The sequence below is a fragment of the Odontesthes bonariensis genome, chromosome 1 (genome assembly GCF_027942865.1).
Source record: "Odontesthes bonariensis isolate fOdoBon6 chromosome 1, fOdoBon6.hap1, whole genome shotgun sequence".
Lineage (NCBI taxonomy): Eukaryota > Metazoa > Chordata > Actinopteri > Atheriniformes > Atherinopsidae > Odontesthes > Odontesthes bonariensis.
The window spans coordinates 36177226-36196114 of record NC_134506.1 but is presented as its reverse complement, the minus strand read 5'-3'; the positions used below and the strand labels follow the sequence as shown (position 1 = coordinate 36196114).

General features: G+C 39.9%; 1 protein-coding gene across 1 annotated transcript in view; it reads right to left on the bottom strand.

Annotated features, from left to right (window-relative positions):
• The window catches only part of znf609b (zinc finger protein 609b), an 86280-nt gene that overhangs the window by 66529 nt on the left and 862 nt on the right, over nt 1–18889 (bottom strand). The gene's annotated exons all lie outside the window — the stretch shown is intronic.

The following is an 18889-nucleotide window of genomic DNA, read 5'->3' as shown; positions in this document are numbered from 1 at the left end:
AGAAATCTGATTAGAACAAAGGTCAGAAAATCAATGGATTAAGGTCAAATCCAGGGCTGTTTCACACACTGTTGTACAATATTTGATGAAAAAGACATCCATCAGTGGCCAGCTGACACCGAACAGAAAAGGGTTAGCAGCTTAAGGAAACCGCCTTCTTGACATAACCTTCTTCAGGCATCCAACTGTGTCTTTGCAGGAGAAGTAGTGTTGACATTCACAAAACCCAAGACCCTGATTTATGAGGAGTGAACGTCTGAAAAGCTCATATTTGGTGTGAAAACATTGGTGTCATTGACTACAGGACCAGGGTTGACATTTAAAAATCATCGCTGGTCATAAACCTATCACACGTTACATCAATGAAGAAGGAGAGCTGTTACAGACTACGGTAAAAGTTTAATTAATTACAAAAATAATCATTTCATTCAATGATATTTACCTAATGTTTCCTACACAATGTTAACACTTGTGTGGGCCATCGAAAATAGTAGCACTTGCTTAATGCACAAACACCGTATCAACACAGAATGATCAGCCGAAGGCAGGCTCATTGGCTTACACTTAGGCAACATGCATTTTGTTTTGTTTTAACATTGCGCGTTTCCACTAGCTCGCTTCGGCGCGGCCGCTATTTGCGTGTTTCCACTAGCACGCAGTGCCTGCAACCGGGTACACTTTTGGTATCACCTCAGGCCTTACTGGTTCGCTGGTTCCAAGCGAGCCGAAGCGTTACTAAAACGTGACGTTAGCCGACTGCCTTCCACTGATTGGCCGATGAGTGTCGTCACTGGAAGCGTCATAACCGCGCGACAACCGACTAGAATGTAAATAAATACAAGACTCAAGACAAGACTCAACATTTTACTGCTTGAGTTTGTACTGCTACGAGATGGCTTCGCAGAGGAAATCCACTCCTTGGTCGGTCGAGGAGGTCCGGATTTGTACGTTGCTCGGCGCCGTGTAAATGACGTCACGGAGGTTTTGCGCAGCCGTGTTACGACGACCCCGCCCACGTCGAGGAGGCACGAAGTGATACTCGGTTGTAATGGAAACAGAACCAAACCGAGCCGTATCGAGCCGTGCCGAGATAGTGGAAATGCGCCATTTAACACCCTTTCAGATCCCTGTAGCCACCCCACCAAATTCATGTTGCACTGGACTTGGTAAGAGGCAGAACAAATAAAAAACGTTGGTATATATTTGTTCCTGGCACCAGCAGTCTAATTAATACAATGTAAACTTTCTGATTCAATGAAATCAGTCATGTATAAAGCAAGCTACCCAATGGAGTAACCATCTATAAATTCAATGCAGATAGCAGTATTAATGGGGAAAGTGTGAGGGGCAGAGCTGCATGAAGTCTCATGTGTTCATATGATTGCCTATTGGTTCTTGAAGCCACTAATTAAAGCATTTTTGGGGATTATCACCCAGCACTTCAAAAGTCATGGGTTGAAAAAACATAAAATAGCATGACAAATTAGTCGACATTTCTTTTTGTGAAACCATTTTTAGCGCCTCTACCCTCTTTGATAGTGATAGCGATACATAAAAGAAAGAATAAAGATTTGCTCCCGGGGTTTAAGTAGTCGAAAGATGAAAGCAGCTCTGTGCGATATGTAATTAAAACATTTTGCTCATATGAATCAAAGGTAGATAACGTGCATTTACTGTCATTTGATGGTGGATATCCATACCCAAATCTTAAAAAGATAAAATAGCTTTAAAGTCTTAACATTAACTCCAGTATTTGTGAACAGCAAAAACAAAGAACAAATAGCTCCAAGACCATCAAAATGTTTTCAAGTAGGGGTGGGCGATATGTATCGTTTGCGAAATTATCGTGAATGTTGTTTTGACGATGAGTAATTTTGCAATATCGAGATATATATATATATTTTTTTTTTTCTCAATCGCCAAAAATCAATAAAGTACAGCGCCAGTGGTCCTCTGCCCTTACCACGGCGCCACGCCCTGCTTTGAACACTCTAATTTTTTCAAAGTAAACGCTTTGGACCCAGCGGGACACTCAGCTAAGAGCATCGAGGGGGCGCCGAGAGGCAGGGGCTGGGACAGCGAGAGGCAGGGGCTGGGACAGACGGCAGCTCGCCTCGCGGTGGACCGTCAGCTCGATCCCGAGATCCAACTACGAGCTTTTTAACTGCAGCAACTTTAAGATGCGCTATTGGAGCTGGAATTACCGCGGCTGCTGGCACCAGACTTGCCCTTCAATTGATCCCCGTTAAAGGATTTAAAGTGTCCTGTATTGTTATTTTTCGCCACTACCGGCTCCGCGAGTCGGGAGTGGGTAATTTGCGCGCCTGCTGCCTTCCTTGGATGTGGTAGCCGTTTCTCAGGCTCCCTCTCCGGAGGGAGAAGTAGCCTGAGAAACGGCTCGCGGTTATCTAGAGTCACCAAAGCGGCCGGGGCACCCCGAGAGGCACCCCGCATGGGTTTTGGGTCTGATAAATGCACGCATCCCCGAAGGTCAGCGCTCGTTTTAGCTCTAGAATTGCCACAGTTATCCAAGTAACGGTAGAGCGATCAAAGGAACGATAACTGATTTAATGAGCCATTCGCAGTTTCACTGTACCGGCCGTGTGTGCTTAGACTTGCATGCTTGTGTTCATTTTATTGTGATCTTAAAGTTTTAATTTTTTTTTTAAATATCGTCAAAATATCTTTATCGTGAAAATCCTAAAAAATATCGAGATTTTTTTTTGCCCATATCGCCCACCCCTATTTTCAAGTGGCGTCCAGTATAAACTACAAAGTAGATTCACACACGAGTAATAATGGGCGTTATAAGAGTAACAAATAAATAATCCAATTGTGGCTCATCTGTGGCAGCTACTGCTGCAGGAGATGAAAAGGACACTCAAGTGTCACGTACTGGCCAGAGTGTAAAGAAGCTCCAATCCTAAAACACTGACAAGGTGCCAGATTGATTTTTCCTGAGCTGAAAAAGGCCTCGAGCAGGAAAAAGAGCAGCTCCATTAACATGCAGTGCCATTTCACTCATGATGATTTCTGAATAATAAAAGCCAGTGACTAAGATTCTCACAACATCTCTAATTATTTCTGCTCTTGACAATATACAATTGAGGCACTGTTTCAATGTAACCGTGGCAGCACACGTGTTTCAATTTGTAATTAATATGAGGCATGTTTCTTAGGTTTTAAACATCTGACGAAGCCCTCGAAGAACAAAGACGCGTCATCTGCACAACAATCCAACAAAATATTAAGCATCTGACTTGTTTCGACAGCAAGAAAAGAAGCAAGTAATCACTTCTGCAGGGGTATCGGTGTCACGGTTGGTCAAGAGGAGCTTATATAAATACAGAACAGTCCTATTTCTGTAAAGGGTTTCAGATAATACTGCAATGAGTATGACATTCCTGTCGACAGCTCTGGGAGTCTGAGTTGGTTACAGATAGACTGTTGGCAAGTGCTAACATCTTTGTAAAATTGTGAGACACAGCGCATGAAAAAGGTGTTAAATTTTATGATCCAGGGGAGAACAATGTAAAACACTACAGCATATGTTCTGAAGAACAGAACGATTATAGACAAGCTGTTAAAAACCTACAGTAGGTTTAGTACAAGCTACACGATACAAGCTATACAATGTGATATATTTAGCAATGTCAGTCTGTTTAGATACCATGAACTTTAATGTAACTTTACCCAAAAGGTCAGACTATGACAGAAAATGGTTGTGAAGTCAACTCTAACCCCCAGAAAGAAAGCAATGGGACCTCCCAGGGAATCATGACACTAAATTATTCAAAGGCGGAAAGAGAGGGAAAATAAAGAAGCTCTACAAGTGCTTTACATTGACTTTATTGTGAAAAGCCACACCCTCACCCCACCACAACCAGATTCTACTTCTTGATAGTATAATTAAAAACCTCAGGGTGTCTTCCCCTCAGACGCTTCTGAGCTGGCCTTAATGAGTGGTCTTGACAATCTATCTCACAGTGGTGTCAAATTAGTGTAATTACATCACAACCAGACGTTCACACGATAAAACCAACATGAAAATGACAAAACTTCGTCAAGTAAAAACCTCAAATGATCAATATCCTTCAAAGACTTAGGCTGCGGCTACACGAAAACGTTTTTCACTGTAAACGATACTTTTTCTTATCGCGGAGCCGGCGTTCCCACTACCCCAAAACGATAGTTTTTGAGAACGGGTTCCAGAGTGGGAAGATTTGAAAACGAGGTCGTTTCGTTTCCATTGTTATAGCGAAAACGTTTTTGCGTCAGTCAAACGTTGACGCTGTGAGACTTCTCTATTGTCTCACAGCGTGGCGTGACACAGTGGCGTGTGTACTTCATCGTTTTCATCCGTTTTCCTCTGGACCTGAGTCTTTACAGCAGCGTTGAAAAAAACAAAAAAACAAAAAACAAACTCATTTCGTTTTCGTGTAGCCGTAGCCTTAAAGAGTGAATATGCAACAAAAGACATGTATGGAGTGGCATCAAATCTGCAGTTAATCTGATTTGTTTCACCCATATTTTACTGAGCAGTCTTTAAAGTTTTAAGATATATACTATAACAATGACAGATCAAAACCTTCTTTCTTATAGTGATGATAAACAGCTTGTACGCAGCAATATAGGGTAAAATTAGATAAAAAGGATGATGTTCTCAGGACGTGTTGAATGGTAGCCAATGCCGATGTGTGTTTAATGTTATTTACTATTCTACTTTTCAAATAAGTATAACAGGAATTGTATTTATGAGAAGGAACTTGTTATTCATTTAACTAAACATTTTGTTTTGGGTATTTTTTAAACATCAACTGATGGCCGTTTTGATTCTTTAAGCTGCAAAAGTAATTTCCCACTTTGGAACAAGTAAAGTATTCAACTAAACTGAATTAAATTAATCCAGAGGATCTTAACAGGAATGCATGAATCATGTTGAAAAACAGCTCGAATTTTCAGCAGCGATTTCTCAGCAGGGCTGTTGGTCCGAGTGACAAAAATATCCAAAAGCAATTACACTTTAACGCCATCATAATATTTATCATTATGTCAGGTCCATATAAATTAAAAACAATTTCTACTAAGTACACACACACACTCAGGCTAATCTCTTCTTGAGCTCATTCACTCCAACATGGTAGGATATGATCATTTCTGTTAAATGGGTATTTCCTCTCCAGTACTTCATTGGCCTTTTCCTGGGATAGCCTTAAACTCAAGTCACTCAGCTATCTATAATAAACAACAGACTTTGAGTTTAAGAGGAAGTTTCACTTTATCAGACCATGGAATCAGCGGGGGGGTTTGCAATGCTCAGCAAACCGCACAGGCTCAAACTCTTCCTCATTTGAGAATTATGACCGTGACCGTCATGCCTGACAGCATCCAGTTAGCAGGACTTTAGTTAAGCTCCTAGAGCATTAACTAGATATGCACTGACTGATTGTCCGGTGACCAAGAGGGGGCTGGTTTATGGCTTGACCAGCTGTGACCAGTGAGCAGAACACAAGTGCTGTGTGTAAAATGTGACCAGTACAGGATGGTTCACGTCATGGACATACAACAGACAGCGACATTATAGCCACATTAACCCCAAATCTCACAATGTGAGATCTTCACCATGATTCAAACTTCCCATGATAAACACCATTGGTGCCACTTTCTTAACATTAGTAGGGCAGACAAGTTACAAGTCAATCATCAATACATAGAAAATAGACTGGAAGCCTCGGCCATCTACTGTGTTTACATGAAAAGTAGACGATTTAAATAGCTTTTTCAAATTAGGGTACACCACCTTAAATAACACAATTTCATTCTTGCCTTTAGTAGCATTTTTTTCTCTCTTTGCTCTAAGAGCCAAAACAAACACAGCAACATCTAATAACACTAAAGAGCAAGGTACAACTTAAAGTGACGCCACCACCCTGTGTCCTACACCCTGTGTTGGACCAGTTCCTGATAAGGGCGACTTTCTTTAATGATCTTTTTGGATTTTTTAAGATGTTCTGGTCTAAATTTGCTGCCTCCGATTAAGAGTATCTGCCAGTACTGAGTCTTGATCCGATATATGCATCCTACAGCACACTGTTGCAAACTACACAGCATAAGAACATTAAGTACATTAACCATTTTTAATTAAAATTATCATGTAATCCATATTAAAATCCTCCAAAATTCAAAATAAAACTTGTAAATGAACATACAATACCAAATGATTGTTCAATAATGACAAACACAGCGTTTTGTATAATTATGAAATCGAACGCAGCGTATTTGGACTAACTGTGGAACCGGAACATGCTAATGTTAGGCCTCGTGACAGTCTCCGATTGAACCAGTAATATTTGTGAGTTGCATTTGTTTTATTCATGCCGAGTGTATATCATTAATAGCATAGATATATCTACAACAGTTGAGAAATAGCTTTAATAATAGAAGTCCTCTTTGATATGCTTATTAGGTACGTGTAAATGCCGTTATAGCATCTGACGGCATGTGATCTCGTGAGTCAAATACCAATCACTCAAAAACCACTTTTAACTGATATCAGACATATCTAATTATTATTCAGCGGACAACTGACAGGTTCTCCAGTAGTCAATGTTTCACTATGAAACGATGGTTAATATTTCTCTTAAAAGAAAAATTATCAAAAACAAGCATGTTTGCAGTGAATTATAGTCCTTTGAAAGGAAATCTGATTTGGACAAATTCAAATCAAAAAGTCGAGACTGGAAAAGAAAAAAAAGAAAGCGAAATGGCAGCAAAAGAGTGCAATTTTGCTACTATTAACTCTATTTGTAGTCAAACCTGCTGCGTTTTTCCTTAAAACTCTAAAAGCTGGCACGTGGGACTAAAGAAAGATAATAGGCTACATTGTACATAACACGTTGTTGCAACATAAGAGGAGTACTTGGAAATTCAGAGCAGTACATAGCAGCTTTATGCGAAACACCAAAAAACAATTTACACCTGAATGCCATGACATAATAAGCTGTGATGGATGCAATTAAGCATTCGTGAGCTGGCAGAAATATGGTCAAAGACAAAAAGATGGTGGACGAGAGTAAATGTTTTCTAAAATCCCCAAAATAAATGAAAGCTTAGCTTTACAACCATTTGATCTTATTAAGGATTCTCACGTTATCAACGGTCAATGTGGGAGATTTTTTAAATCAATCCATGTCATGTGAAGGCCTTTTCACCTCAATCAATAACTTTTAATTTTTTATTATCCAACTCACAAATAGGAAAAACAAAAGAGTGGTGAAATGACAAGGTCTGCGGTAAAAGGAGTAGTACGTCCACGGACAAACACTGTTATGATGTGACGATGTGATGTGTTATGAGGTGCACGAGCAAAAACAGAAAGAGATAAATTCAGTGCATTGTTTATTACATGCATTCCAGCACGGGCACCTTGCCATGCAGGATTCCAGCAAATTCTTACTGACAACCCCATATCCAAACTCAGTCAAGTGGATGATATCTGCACTGAAATTCTCAGAATATTTCCGAGTGTTAAACCAATTTAATCCCTATGGAATCTTTTTATGAATCGGCTCCACTGCATTAATCTGTCATAAAGCAACAAAAGCACCACAGACAGCCCTGGTAAAGCTGATACTGCAGAGCTAGACATTTACAAGAAGACATCAGGTTACTGCTAAGTGACTAATATACAGCACTACTGTTTGTACCATGGACAGCTGTGGTGTTGCCATGTGAACGTCTAACTACAGAAAGGGCATGGACAACCATTAACCCCAAATAACTGCCTGCCTCTCTCCAAGCAGCTGCGTAACAGAGGCCGAGTCAACAAGCAGGGCTTCAAACAGTATGATCACTGACACGGTAGCTTTTCCAGAATCAATGCAACAGTGATCTGTTCCTGAGAGGCCCGAGTGTCACATTCAAAAACTGACAAGTATCAAGAGTAAGCAATAATTTACACCCAATTCACCGCTGACCAGAATATTAATCTTGACAGAGCAGTAATTGTCCAAGCTATATTTTGGCTGAAATACTGCTCGTAAAAAAAAAAAAACTAAAAAAAAACGCACAAGTAGGCAATAACTTCTGACTGTAAGTGCTGACATGAGTACACACTCCATCACTGCTCACGTTTGAAAGGCTGGAAAATGTATGTCAGGCAGTGGAGAACAACATTTTACATATCAGTGATTGTGAAATCCTACCAAGTATACCGATAACATCATACTTGAGCATTCAGGCCCTGATTGTACTGCTATGCTTAACCTTTTCGTTTAGGTGAAACAGCAGGGTTTCTTTTATTTACCTGCAAGATGAATGAAATGAAAATCTAACTGGCATGTTTTATTGTTGTGGAGAGAATGCTACAACATGACATGATCTCTTGTAGCTAATTTCTGTTTATTTCAGCATAGAAGAGCAAACACCATGTAATAAAAGGTCCTCTGAACTTCTGAAGCTACAGAATTTGACCGAAGGAAACGGCCTAAATTCCGCAGTTCTTTAAAAATAAGATGAAAACATCATTAGCCAATTTATAATCACAAAAGAAAAGTGCAGAAAGGGAATCAAAACATCCAAAACACGCACTTTGCAAATGCAATACCGTCTCGGATTGAGCAAACAAACTAAGATAACACGAAAAACCCAGAATTAAAGTGAGCAGTAGCCCACTCGGCTTGTTCGCTAAATATTAAGAGGCTAAAACAGACAAATGCAGTGACTTGGTCGCTTATGGGTCAGCCACATTTTCCTGTAACAACACCTGTGGGTCAAGGAATAGGGCACAGAGGAGCAGTTTAATGGAGCAAGCAGCCGACGCTCACAGCAGCAACCGGCAGAGAAAAGAGGAAGCAGCTTTAGAAAGAACAAATCTAAGATGTGAAATAAAGCAACACAAACAGATCTCTCAAATGTCAAGCGGAAAGGTGTTGTCCAATACAAATGTTTAGAAGCACTTGACAGATTTTCAGTTGAGCGTGGGCCAAAATGGTGGCAGTCTGGAGGCCTGCATATACAACACATTTTGGCTTAACCTGTGGTCACTTCCAGTTTTCCAGAGCCACACCTATGTGTTTTATTAAAATACATTTGCCTGATTCAGACATGTGACAGCCTTGTTTACACATTCGCTGCCACCATGACCACCAGATCATCCATTCAAAGGAAAAAAAAAAATTCTAAACCACCTCCAAAACTGCAAGTCAGCTAAGTCAGTCTAAACACACGGTGACCCAGAAAACGAAAAGACCACAGGCGAGCTGGTTTTGTCCTCAGACTGTCACTGAAATAAACAAACACTTCGTCCTCTGTTTTTCATCTACCTCTCCTTTCCTAACACCGTCTGCCTGTCCGTCTTCTTCTGTAATGCCTGTCAATTTAAAATGCAAACAGGTTGCATCTGAGACATTTTCTCCTCTTTTATGTCATTATTCTGTCAGTTTCTGAGTGGATTACAGTGCAGTACAAATGCAAGCTTAAACAACCATTCACTCTACTTACATGTAGGCAACGCCGCCTCTGCTGCTTTTCTGTAGTACCATATTAAGTCTGATATATTCACACGTTGGAGCATCCCAATATTTCACTTTACAACTAATAACACTAAAGCTGAATTTATGCTTCTCTGGTGAGTTGTTTCTCTGTTCCCGTTATAGATGCCTGCAGCCTGGGAACTGATTTATAGTTCAGCAGAGGATTTAACTCGTTGACGGTCGTGATTCTGCTACCTCACTAAATGCACGTGTTGGACAGCTTCAGGTCAAGTCGTGCGTTTATATTACGTAAAAAACAACCGGTTTACCTCTGTTTAACAGACGATTGTGATCAAAAGACCGTATTCAGTGAAAATGGCTTTGGGAGATAACAGTATACATGTTTTCGCAAGTTGTCTTCGCTCTCAACAACTACTACTAACAACGGAAAAATGTAGGAAGGAACACAAGACAGGCCGAGCTGCTCAATTACAGCTCTTATTGTCTGCTGCCGTGCATTTAGATGCCACAAAGTCCCAACACAAAAGCATAAATCTGCCTGGAGCTGCTGTGTGAAACATAAAACAGTCCAAACCACTCATGTTTTAGCCACGTGATAACCCTTCTTTAGCTGTTTAGACAAATACCCACACAGCAAATGTTTTTATGGATATAAGCATCATGGCAGTGGCGCTGAAGCTAGAAGAAAACAACGTACACTCCCTGCAGCGGCACAGCGTGATCTGTCCAAAGCCATTACAGACTTTTTCTCAAGTGTTGCTTTATTTGCTCATGTAGGATCTTCGCCCCTGAGATTAACTGTTTTGTCTATCGATTCTCCTTAGTTGTGAATACAACTTATACAAATGCAGGATTCTGTTCGGTCACCTCATCATATTAAAGGGGAACTCCGGGGCATTTGAAGCGCAATCCCATTGCTAGAGGTTGTCAAATACTGATAGTAGGACACAGACCGGTGCAAATCGGTGCAAATCGGCGCTCCCTGTGCGGCGATTGCGCTGTTTGCGCAGCCTGTCATGCTAGCCAAATACGTGGTGGCCAAGGGGCAAGTGCTAACCCTTCCACGTAAAACAACAACTTGCACACAGCAGAAACGTCACACCACTTTATAAACCATCCGACAATAAAGTCACAAGCCTTACCATCAAAACCATATGCATGGTTCTCACATTACTGGCATGGGGACGTTACAAAACAACTTTATAAACAGCATGTCACTTACCTGTTGTTGGTATGCGCGCGCATGTGAAAGCCCAAAAGAGTCAATGGACGATAATCCCATATACGAAGCAATTATCTTCTCTAGAAAAACTGCATTCAAGTATTTGAAACATTACAACAATATTACTGGCCATGTAACAGTCCCTATTAGGTCCCGACTCATGTGCGAATGCAGACTGAAACAGTTTCGCTGGGGAAGGACAGTTATCAGAACGAAATTCGAATAGGACAGTTCTGATAACTGCGTTCTTAGAACGGTCTGTACGAAAGCGGCTAATAGCATATACTGCTAGGTTAGCATTACTACATGTTGTTACATGGCCAGTAATATTGTTGTAATGTTTCAAATACTTGAACGCAGTTTTTCTAGAGAAGATAATTGCTTCGTATATGGGATTATCGTCCATTGACTCTTTTGGGCTTTCACATGCGTGCGCATACCAACTACCCAGTGAGTTACATGCTGTTTATAAAGTTGTTTTGTAACGTCCCCATGCCAGTAATGTGAGAACCATGCATATGGTTTTGATGGTAAGGCTTGTGACTTTATTGTCGGATGGTTTATAAAGTGGTGTGACGTTTCTGCAGTGTGCAAGTTGTTGTTTTACATGGAAGGGTTAGCACTTGCCCCATGGCCACCACGTATTTGGCTAGCATGACAGGCTGCGCAAACAGCGCAATCGCCGCACAGGGAGCGCCGATTTGCACCGGTCTGTGTCTTACTGTCAGTATTTGACAACCTCTAGCAATGGGATTGCGCTTCAAATGCCCCGGAGTTCCCCTTTAAAGGTAAAACAAAACGGTACAGACGGTACACTTCCTGCAACCTGATTAGATCTGAGGTTTGTCATTTGTGTCAAATTTGATCAGACACAACCAACCAATAAGTAGGGCTGCACGATAATGGCCAAAATAATTATCACGATTATTTTGAGCAATATTGATATCACGATTAATTATCACGATTGTTGAGTTGAATGAAATGCGACTGCATTCGTTATTTCATGGTGTCTTTGGGAGGTGGTTGGGTATGGTGATGCGCTAAAGAGGCTCGCTTCGATGGATGCCTGAGTTGATGTTGTGGGATGATTAGTCTTTGCAACGCATTTCTTGGTCCTCATACATTCATCGTATTGAACTTTATGGTGTGTTTTCAAGTGGCTAAAGAGGTTCGTTGTGCTGCTTTGTGGCGCCAACACAACCGTACGGCACTCTTTGCATATCACCTTTTCTTGTGTTGTGTCACTCGCCTTGAACCCAAAATGCTTCCACACAATGGATGACGATCCGGTTCTCGGGACAAGCTCCTCGTCCTCTGCCACGTTACACATTTTTTGTTTTCTCTGTTAAGATTGTTTATAGCTAATAAGACCGACTGCTACCTGTTGTGGTATGTTCGCCATGTTACTTTGTCCTCTGTGACTAGTGTCTACATCTAGAAACTAAACTGCGCAGTGCAGGGAGCAACTCTGATTGGCTCATGGAGGCATGTGATCAGACAGTGGTTTACGGAGCGCTAGAGTGGCTTTAAAAAAAAACACCAGAGAGGGTTAAAGCAGAGCCTTTAATATGGAGCGTTCTATGGACGGAATGACGCATTTTAAATATCGCTCGATCACACGAATTTGATCGTGGGAAGCCAATATCGTTATCGTGATTAAAATTCGATATATTGTGCAGCCCTACCAATAAGGTAAGTCTGAAGATGTTTATTAAACATTTTTTTACATGATTTTTGTCCCAATGGTTCAAGCTACGATTTTCATGACTGATTAATTTCATGACCATTGTCTTAGTACGGCAAAAATGATTCCAGACTATGAAAAAGAGTCTAAATCTAACCTGTTTATTCTCACACGACACCAAAAGGCAGCAAATCAGTAGACGATGGTTAATACAGGCTGAACTGCAGGTTCATTTTCTGGCTCTTCTCTGTAAAAAAAACATATATATATATTTTTGAAAAGCAACACCGTATTTGCCTTAGGAGCCAAAAGGAAATGACAGAGACAGCCATGTGTGCCGGCAACCATTTTAAAGAGATGTTTAAATGTGGTCAAAATGTGGTTGCCAAGGGGAACTGGACAGCCATTACGGTGGAACCCTGAGGACCCAAATCACATTTCCTGTAACTACTTGCTAAAATTTGACTTTTTTTGGGAAGATAGTGGATTTAACGGGGATTTCTTGTAAGTGATAACACAACGGTGGACTATTATTAGAATTACTCTAAAGAAATGTTTCTAAAAAAGGGACCTAAAGTGATATTTCCATTGTTAAGTAACTGAAAATGTGCACTGCCCAATAAACTAGCCACACAATGCATATTTTGTTGAAGAGAATCGACCAACTACAGCTTTAAATCACTCTTAATTCTTCATGCATGCACAGTAAAAAAATAAACTGGACACGATAACCTTCCAGTAGTCTATAAAGTGAAGCTGCTTTGATGGGAATATGTTTCAAACTAAACCTTTTCTTAACCACTATACATCTGTTTCCACATGTGCCGGCAGCGAGATGAAACCAGATAGATTTCATTTAACGTCAACACAGCTCAAGACGAAACATTCCTCTTTCAAAGTGACTGCAGTCCCAGTTGATCATCCTTTTCTGCTTTAATCTGCAGCAGTTGTGGTAATTTTGTGGATGTTCTCTCATTTTACTCAAATCAATATCACGAGAGAAGCCGGCGTCATCCGAGAAGCAGCGGCTTCTCTTTTATGCTACAGACGACAGTGGATGGTGCGCTGTGATTAGGGCAACAGGGACAGATCCTCCCACATACTGCCACCATGCTAGAGTATTGATGTGCTCTGAGGAATTCCCGCACATCACTTCTTCAAAGAGCTCTCTTGGTCTACAGTAAGCTCAGCTCAAAAATGTGTCTTAATACAAGACCATGACGTCCCTACAGCATCTGGGACGACGCATCTCCTTGGACAAACTAACAGGCTTTCTCGAGCGTAGAGAAGAAAAGAAAAAACAATAACCTTTACACTGGCATATTAATCATTAAATTACAGATGGAAAACCGCTATGTGCAAGTTGTAGTGAAAAGATCACCAGTGTCAGGAGCAAGTGAGGCGCGATTGACTAATGAGGTCATATTGCTTATGAGTGGTTGAATGAGGACAGAACTGAAAGCAATAGCGTGTTAAATACACTAATGCAATTTGACAGGGCTTCATTAATGCAAAAAAAGAAGAAGAAGAAGAAGAAAAAACTTGAATTGGCCAATAATCATTGGGGCTTTTCTTTCTAAGAACACATAGGGTGACATTTTAAACCAAAAGCAAATGAGACAGCATTTCTGGAACACTCAAGGCTGTTCTGCGCCACAACCGCTGACAATATCTTTATAGCTTGTGTGTGGGGGAGTTGAGTATAACCTGGGCTCGCATCCCAGGAAAAGATGGATCACCAATTTCTGGCAAAGCAGAAAGAGTGCAACAAGCATTCAGTGTGTTTTCTTTCTTTTTTTTCCTGCTTTAACCGGCAATTCACAAGTCAGGCATCCAATCAATGTTGTAAAAACTAGTGCAGAGTTGCATATCTCTTGACCCATAACACAACCTCACAGCAACTGTCACATACTGTACAGTCAACTTTTTCAACAAAATGGTAGCCACAGGAAATAAAGGAGGACGTGTCCTCATCACAATTCTCACATATAAAATCTATTTTGGTCGAGCGCCCAGACACAACTGCCTCCACACATCACTCAAAACAGCCATCTCTACATATTAAAATAACGATTTAGGAGATTAATCATTCTCCTGAAAGCACAACAATAAACTACAAGCTGGGTTATGTCCAATTTGAGAGCTGAGATGTATATAAACTTCATAGGGAGGTAAATGTGTGTAATATACAGTGGCAGGATGAAGGAAAATAAAAACACTGCACTAGATTTTGCCCCGAGCTTGAAACTACTGAGGCTCATCCCAATCAATAATTGTTCCAATTAATTATTTGACCTGTAAAACCCCAGTTAATTATCAAAATGTGCATTAGAAGATTGAGATAATACCATTAAGTGATAATCAATCTAAAACATCATTGGTTTTAACAGAAAAGTAGCAAATTTTACCATTTGAAAAGATTTGTCCATGAAGCAACTGCAACAATTAACACATCATTAAAATGGTTACCAGTTCACATTTCTTTGAGACAGCTCTACGTTGTATTAACAGAAATCTAAAAGGCTAAAATAATCAGAATAAGGGACGAGCTTTGCTGTGAAATCCTTAGACTCAAACCAATACAATCTTTAACATTAGATGCATTATTTATTCTTGACAAATACTGCAAATTGTGCAGTTTACCAAACTGTAAAATGTTTAAATCGAGTTCATTTAAGATGTACAATTACTGACTGCCATCTGGAAGTCGGGTCACGTATGTAATTGCGGTTTTTCTGCAGTCACTCCAGTGTTTCAACAAACCCAACCCCCCGCTCACACAGCGAGGATCACTTCAAATAAATCTCAACCTTCTGGAAACACTGTATAATGTTTTCAGCTACAAAGATGTTCAACCTGTCTAATGATACTAACTGAAGCATGAGGCTCCATATGATTTCACCACTCCAGAAAGAAGATAAAGACTGCGCGTGATTCTCCTTCAGCAAGCGTTTTAAAAACCAAAGGAATTGTTAAACGAGTGCATACATGTGCGCTTGAGTAAACGGCTTCATTCGGGTGATTTTAGCTTGTCTGAAAATCTTGATCAGCTACTTCTGAGTATGCAGCCCAAATCCTTTCTTAGCTTGCTCTCAGCTGGTGTGCGGCCATGAGATGACGGCAGACTTACAAAGCCAACGTAATCCCCTTGTCCTGGACTAATCTAATACCTTGGACCTCTAAACAAACACCGTTAAACTCTCTTCTTCCACAATGTTTCTTTGATATTTTATCTGAAGCAGAACGGATTTGAAAGGGTGAAATGCTGGTCAGAATTATCCCAAAACACAACAGATCTTTTATTGTTTTTTGTAGGTCGTTTAATCATAAGATTTACTACATTCAAAAATACATATATGCAGATTGGTTCTATACCAGCAGTTTGCTTATCTCAGCCATCAAACATCTGGGGTAAGAAATGGGTTCATCATAGCCTTAAAATGTACTTCACACGTTAAGACTGTCAAATCGCTTACAAGGTCTGACAGTTCACAATAAAGCTCCATACACCTGTTTTAATGATTAGAACAAATTACTACTACAAAGAGAGAAAAAAAATCTAATCAGATGGAAAGTGATAGTCTGGGAAAAGGTGGCTGCTTGAAAAGGAGGCAGTGGTCTTCATCACAGTGAAAAGGCTGAATTTTCTACTCTGGAATAAATGGAAAATACCCCCATTTGCTCTAAAGAGGCATGTCTAACAGGGGTACCAGACCTTCCACGTGTATGAATTCAATTTTAGGGCAAATCCTCTGGGTTTGCCATTGTTATAACACAACCTGAAGAGCGTGAAAAGAAAGGGGGAGAAATCTAAAGATAAAAAGTCCTTACATTGAGCAAAAAAAAGATTAAAAAAAAAAAAAAAAAAAAAAAAAATCAATTAAATACAAGTCAGTAAATAATGCATACAGATCTACAGATCAACCACTCTTGCAGCCTTGGTAAAAGGTTTGAATCATTTACAGGTACTACAAACGAATTACAGTCAGTCTTGTAAAACTGTTCCGTTACGACTCGCACTAGAATAGTTTATTTGTAAGGTTGAATAAAGCACAACTGTACAACAAATGATTTATTCATTTTAGATCCTTTTTAGCCACATGTGTGCAATTGTTTTGTCTACCCTGTAGACAAAACTTCCTGTATGTCACACGAAATCATTACTATCTTCCTGGTCAGGCTACAATGACTGCATACCAAGCCCTCACTTTGAGTGGCCCTAATGCAGATGTCTGCTTACTTCTTTTACAAAACATGTAATACAACACTACCACAGGTCTGCTGCTGACTGGGACGTACTGCCAGCACTGCCAACGCATTACCCCAGACAATCATTGAATATTTGCTGCATATCAGCTACGTATAACGCCCGACACTGTAAACTGAAGTGTAGAACAACGTAACAGTGAAATGGTTTCCATTCAATAGCTCTTAATCTTTTTCAAAGCTAAGGAAAACCAAACCCCTTGATATTTAGATGTAATTATGCCATTAGCCACGAACAATGAAAGCTCTTTATGAACAATTTAAATGTTTCCCTGTCAGATATTCAAAGTTATTTATATTTTTGGTAACTGGTAAATTAATGTAGAAAAAGGGCATTAATTGACCAATTAAAACCAACAAAGCACCAACTGAATGGCATGCATTGCCTCCACCTGTATTAATGGCCCAGGTAGATAAACACTAGATCTTACTTTTTTAAGCAAAAATACTGATTTCAATACCTAAAATCTTAAACTCGTACCACAAATGGTTCCCCTGACACCCGTTTTACATTGCTAAGAACACCTGCTGACACCCGACTCTTTACTGCAACATAAGAGTTTAATCTGCATTCAGTTTTGCATCAAATGGCTCTGCAACGGAATTGAATACATAATAAGTACCCTGGCTAATTTTGTGCAACTGAATGCGTTAACGCTATTGCTCGATAATTTTTCTTTTATCGTGCATTATCAACGATAGCTCATGTGAATGTTTAAGTAGGTCATTCCCGTCTATACTGAAAATCGATTGGCAAGTTTTATTCTAGACATAACCCGACTCATGGAAAAAACCCAGCGGACTATTTGAATGAGTGAATTTTAAGATATATATCCATCAACATAATAAGCAAGCCAAACACAAATGGCAACACCGAGGCTGTGGTAGCTGCCCTGGAAACTCTGACTAAAAAAACGCATTGCTTGCGGTTACTACCGCTATCTGAGCCAGCTGCTGTTGTACAGTGTGACACGATCAGCTTTGCACTGTTAAAAATAACACCTACTTCCAGGACAAATCAAACGCAGTGTTATCTTATTATGTTAAACACTGTCATGTTACCTGAAACCATTTCTAGATCATAGCTGATACGTCATTACCAACTCTGCCTTGAGTAGGAACCAAAGGACAACGCTGCAACATTGCATCAAACTAAACATGGTCAACAACTTTAAAATAAGTTCTACTTAAACCAGGGCCCATCTGGATGGGTAATGACTCATTATGAGTAATCTAACCTCCACTGTCTGGACGCACTCCTCAGCTGCAATAAACCACCTAAGAAAACTCAAAACCACATTACCCACAATGCCACTTTCTTAAAATGTTAGCCTCAGCTGTTGGGTAACAATAGATTTGTACAGAATATTTCTGCATTAAAAAAAACTTAAATTGTGAATGTTTCTAATGTATGATGATAATAATTTGTTTCCAAATTAACTAAATTTATGTACAGGGGCCACAATAAGCAAAGTTGTGCCAAGCACATGGCATGTTTATGCAACATTTTGTGAAGAACAAGGAAAACAGACAAATACAAATCTATTTTGCTAAGGCATTATGAGGCAAATGCAAACTAATTCAAAGTCTGGATAGTTAGGTGCAGTTTTTAGAAACCAGTTAACCAGAAATAATACAATTCTGCAATGTGAGATGTTAACAAACAGGCTGTGTACCACTTGACTAATCTTTAATGTGGTACAGTCATACTCCATGAAGCAGCTCAGACCACAGGGTTAGGTGGTCTTGTAATAGAATTTAATAAAAATAAATAAATAAACAAAAAAAATAATTAAAAAGACACAAAAAAAAATCAATTATTTAATTAAATTATTCACTTGATCAACTGAGAAAGTCCCATTTATTCCCAATGTCAAAAAAATCCCCAACTAGACGTTTTTGTGATCATGATCCACCATTTTGTGAGATTTAAAGTTTCATTAGAGGAGACTTTTCTTTGGAAATATCATAAATAACAAAAAGAGTAACACTGCTCACACGCTGCTCTTACAGTAGCATCAGAAATGGAAATTTAACTCATGTGCTGAGCGTGAGACGATTGGGAAAAACGTTTCATTTTCAGTTTTTCTTGAGGTCTACAAATATTCCACTAAGGCCCCCCTGGGGCCCCCGGTACCCAGCTTGAGAACCACTTCCCTGGCGGAATCTGCAGCTTTAACTGTGCCCGACTAATATTTCCTCATCACGTATAATTTCCAAACA